Below are 5,013 nucleotides of genomic sequence, written 5' to 3' on the forward strand. Positions count from 1 at the left end.
ACCGAGAGCAGTAGCAAGATCGGAGAAAAGACGTCCAGCACATTAACGGGGCTCCACTTGACAAACTGAATGAAATTCAGTGGCAGCATGTGTGCTGAGTTGGAAGTAGAACAGGTTTACTGGAAAGATCAAGGAGACGGGGGCTTTCGATTCCAAGGTCAGATTGGAGAAAGTTGGCTGTGACTGTCCGCCTAGCGAGCAGCTTGTCGAAAAGCACAGGAGGAAATTGGAAGCTTGGCAGTGGTGGGATTCGAACCCACGTCCCCACAGGGACTGGAGCCTAAATCCAGCGCCTTAGACCACTCGGCCACACACCACCAATCAGCTTAACATATGATCTCCAATTCATTGCGTTCGAGTCTGCACTTTCCGCTTACTGCATGGAAACTTACTTCGAAAACAAAATGAACACTGCGAGAAGGGACAGTGAAAGAGAGACAGTGAGCGAGAGGGAAGAGAGAGAATCAGCAAAAATGTATCGGCACTCTCAGGTTGTCCGTGTCACTTTGGATTGAAAGACGGGGTTTTGTTCCTCTCTAAATTCGGTTGTGCACTGAACACATTTCTGATGCAAGAAATCACGATGCTTCGTAATTGGTCCGCCACAGAGGAAATACGGGAGGCTGGTTGTGCCTTATGGCCACATCCACCTATGGAATGAGCTGAATCAAAAGGGCCGGTGAACCAATGGTGAAAAGGAAGTAGGCGCCTCAGTTATTTGTGAAGCGTGGTTTCAAGGAAGGGAGGACTGGCAGCTCAGAATTTTTGTTTATCGGATTCCAGTGAAGACGGGAAAGTGGGAAGCAAAAGTATTGTCTCAATGGGATAAACAATCTTGGCTATGAGAAGGAACAAAGCGTTACACCACCAAGAGGTGAGACTACGCGGGTTGAAGGGAAGAACAAAACTGGGTCAATCACCGCGGTACTGGCAGCTAATAAAACAAAAACAATTTCCCGAAGCAGCTGGAATACCAATGTTGTGGATAGGTTTCTGACCTTTCAAAAGAGGCGCAGGTAATAGGCGGAAGGTCAACTGCCCGACCTTTAGCTCGTTTCATCAGAATGAGTCCCGTAAGAGCTGAATGGTCAAATGACCAACGATGAAGCAGACTGTGCTTAAACCCTTCAGAGTTCGACGGATGTGGGATGATCTCATTACCTGCGTGCCTTCTGCCGGCGTTGGTTTATGCTTTTCCAGAAACAGGGCCAGCACGGGAGGAAGGAATGACCTTTTCAGCTGCGATTGTAAACACTCTTTTGTTCAGACCAACATCAGTGGAGCTTTCCAGCGTTTCTAATTTAAACACAGGCAATCAACAGGATGTCTAATAAGGAAAAAAATGAAAAGGAACATCTCAGTTTAATCGTCATCCCGTCGCACATGAAACAACCATCAAAACCACACGTGCTTCTGGTGAGGTTCGAACTCACAGCCTCATCATTTCACCAAACCGAACTGCCATTTAAGTACGACGCGCTAACCGATTGCGCCACTGGAGCTCCACGGGGTCAATCGACGGATTTCAACATCAGGAAAAGATGATCAGAACGAACCCGTTTCTGAGGAAATGACAGGGAACGACAGGTTTTTTTTTGCTGCAGCAAAGATTGAAGTGCATGTTTCCTCACTAAATGCTTCAGGACCAGTTTCAAGGAGTAACAATTGTTGGAGCAGTAACTCCGGTCCTACAGCGTTACCAAAGGTGGCAGAGGAATTGTGTTCCTCCGGTGCTGCATTTACGACTGAAATTCGCGGCCCGTGGGAGCAGTGGAGACAGAATCAGCTTTTGGGCTTAAAGAGGATCTGGCAGGAAAACATCTGCAGCGCATTAGGGGGACGATAGTGGAGTGGGACCGTGCAGATTTGTTTTACACAGGAATAGTCTGGACGTGACCGTACACACGGCCTCGGTCCTTACTGCAACCATTCCATGAGTACAAGGGAGAGAAGATTTCAGTGTCAATACGGAGATACATCAAGATACTAAAATCCAATTGAAATCCACATGATTGGTTCTCCTGCAGAACATGGAGAAAGACAATCACTGCAGGATGTTCCCTGAGAGAAATCGAATCGATCACCTTTCACCACAACTGAATATCAGTGCGGTGTCAAGGACAGAAAATGCAGCAGCGGCCAATAAACAATGGAAGCCCTGACGCCCCAAGTAATCCGGAGCGAGAGCCACCCTCGGGCCTGGGGTGGAGATGAAATCAGGCTCTGCCAGAGGATGTTCAAGATTATGAAATCCGTTTGAGGGGGCCCAGGAATGCGTCAGGTGATTGAATCTCATCTTCTGCATCTGGAACTTTCCAATCTTGTCATGTGTACATTTTCCACCGACTGTTGGAATGATTGTCCTTCTTTCTCAGAGAGCTAGGACAGGGGTTCTGACAGGAAGAAGGGCAGGAAAGTTAAATTGTGGACACCCCTTGCAGGAAACTGAAAGAGCAACCACGTGCAAATACCTGGAAGCGTTTCGTAAAACAGAGTGTTAACATTATGCTGAAATTCAAGGAGATTGCATTTGATGACTATTTAAACCCCTAGTAAAGTCACCTGCCTGAAGGTTGTCAACGCTTCCGCTGAGGATCCTTCTTCAGCGTCCTGACTGGAAATTTCGATCGCATGTTTCTCTCCACGGATGCTGCCTGGCCTGCTGAGTTCCTCCAGCATCATTGTGTTTTCCATCTCTATATTCCAACATTTGAAGTCCTTTGTCTCTCAGCAGGTTGTCAGTTGCAATCCACGTTTTGTTCTCACCGAGTTATACTTTGCATGGGATCTTTACTTCAACCATTGTTTACCATCAATATTCCTTGAGAATAGGTTGAGTGAATGGCTTCGTTCCTTCTAAACCATAAATGAACACGATCAATTTATTCTGATGACGCAACTTATGATTTACACTCTGTTTTATTTTACAGCTATCATTCACTCTTGTTGAATTTCGGAGTGTTCGCAAAAAATGACCACAATTTGAACATCCAGTTCTGAGCCTGAGCTTCCACGTCATTTAATAGAATTCTGAAATGCACGTGGACGATGTAAGCGAGTGAACAAATTGGAACAACTGCAACTTCCATGTGCAAAGTATGATTTCAAAAAATGTGGTAAAGTCCAGTTCGCATGAAACCGAATGATAACCAATTCATTTTATTCGGGAAAAATTGCAAAATTCTGGGATGCCGAGTGCGTGACTGATAAAAAATAAAACAACGACACAGTTTCGCAAATGTTTTAGAAAACACTGTCAGGTTATTGTTTCTTGCCGCGTGGTTTGAACTCAAATGTCGGGAGAAGATGTATCAATTATAGAGAGCGACGTTGGCACCACATCAGCAGCATCGTGTTCACTGTTGCTCTCGTTATGTATTTTCTGAGCTTCTTGAGTTGGATGAAATAAAGTGAATGTTACCAGACAAATACCGGGAATGGGCGGGAGGTTCATGTGGAAAGGTTGTCCAACCGGCCGGGTAGAGATGTCAAACACGAGAGGACATGAATTTAAGGTTTGGGCGGATTTTAATGGCTTCGTGAGGGGGAAGATTTTTACGCAGAGTGTGGTGGGCACCTGGAATAGGTTACCAGGTGTAGTGGTGGATTCAGGTAGTTTGCTGACGTTTGAGAAGTTTTAGGTGGAGAGGTGAACATGAAGGAGTGGAGGGATATGGATGATACGCTGAAGGAGGACATTGAGTGTAAATTTGCAGCAAGATCAGCACACCAATATGGACCGACTGGCCTGTCAGGCGCGGTTCTGTTTCAGTTTCTATTTGCTGCAGTTGAGAAAGAAAAATAAACTGAGCTATGTCCTCATAGATACACATAATATCACGATGCGTCCTCACAAGGTCAAATCGGAGCGGGTATTTCAACTCACGGGACATTCGTTTGATTGGAGTTACTGTTTAAAAACCGGTGTCACACACTTGTAACAGACGTGCTTTATCACAGTGGGTTTAGTGTTCCGGCAAGTGGGACAACCTCCGGTCGGCAACTTGGTCGGCAGAAATGAGTTGGGCCGAAGCGCCTTGTTCTGTACTGTATAACTTTATGACTCGATGACTATAGAGTTTCGGAGTACCTTTTCACGGAATATTGGTCATACAGGGCAAAAATCACAGGAGAATTTGAGTGTGGGGATTTGGCGACGCGAGACAGCTGTTACAGACTTCAGTTCTGTTTGGATATGCAATCAGTTAGGAAGATAGAATACATGACCATTTAGTTTTTCTCCCGCTGCGTGTCCACCAAAGCATTTTTCTGAATTCAAAAAATGTTCGTATTTGAGTCACGGGCTCATGCAGCACAGAAACAGGTCCTTCTGCCCACAGTCTCACCGCCGACCATCAAGTGAACCTATCTATACTAATCCCATTTATCATTTTTTGGTCTCGACTTTGTTCTATCTTGCGGATTCAGGTGTTTATGAATTGCTTGTTCAATGTTGTAAGGAAATTTATATCCATCACCTTTTCAGCCATCCCGTTCCTGAGCTCCACAACCCCCTTGTAACAAAATCTTCCACAATCCTCTCAAAAAATCTGACATCAGCAGAAATGGACGCTGATACACCTGCCCTGGGAGAAAAGACCAACTATCTACCCTTTCTTTGCCATTTATAATATTCGCAGAGCCTTGGGGCCGTGCAGCAGAGTAGCAGGCCGTTCGGCGCTCCATGACCATGCCGACCATTGTATATATCTATCCAATTTACCAGGAGATGGTGCGTGGCCTTCTCTACCTGGAGATTCGGTGTTTGTCAGGATATTTCTTCCATATTGTGACAGCACCTTCATCCACCAACGCCTCATGCACCGTTATAGATTCCAACCATTCACTGTGTGAAAACAAATAACCCTCAGAACCCTCATCAACCCTCTACCTGTCTCCTTATACCTCTGCCAACTTTTTTGGACATATCCAGTAAAAGAAACAAAACGTTTACCATCTATAGTTCTCTTCCCATGCATAATTTTGTACACCTCATTCAGTTCAGTCGTTAGC

The 5,013-nt window shown here is 45.4% G+C and overlaps 1 non-coding gene across 1 annotated transcript; it reads right to left on the bottom strand.

Annotated features, from left to right (window-relative positions):
* Window positions 1-235: 235 nt before the first annotated feature.
* On the bottom strand, window positions 236-319 carry trnal-uag (transfer RNA leucine (anticodon UAG)). Its single transcript has one exon. It is a non-coding gene; the product is annotated as a tRNA-Leu (tRNA).
* Window positions 320-5,013: the final 4,694 nt, after the last annotated feature.

This window comes from Pristis pectinata, chromosome 22 (assembly GCF_009764475.1).
Source record: "Pristis pectinata isolate sPriPec2 chromosome 22, sPriPec2.1.pri, whole genome shotgun sequence".
Taxonomy (NCBI): domain Eukaryota; kingdom Metazoa; phylum Chordata; class Chondrichthyes; order Rhinopristiformes; family Pristidae; genus Pristis; species Pristis pectinata.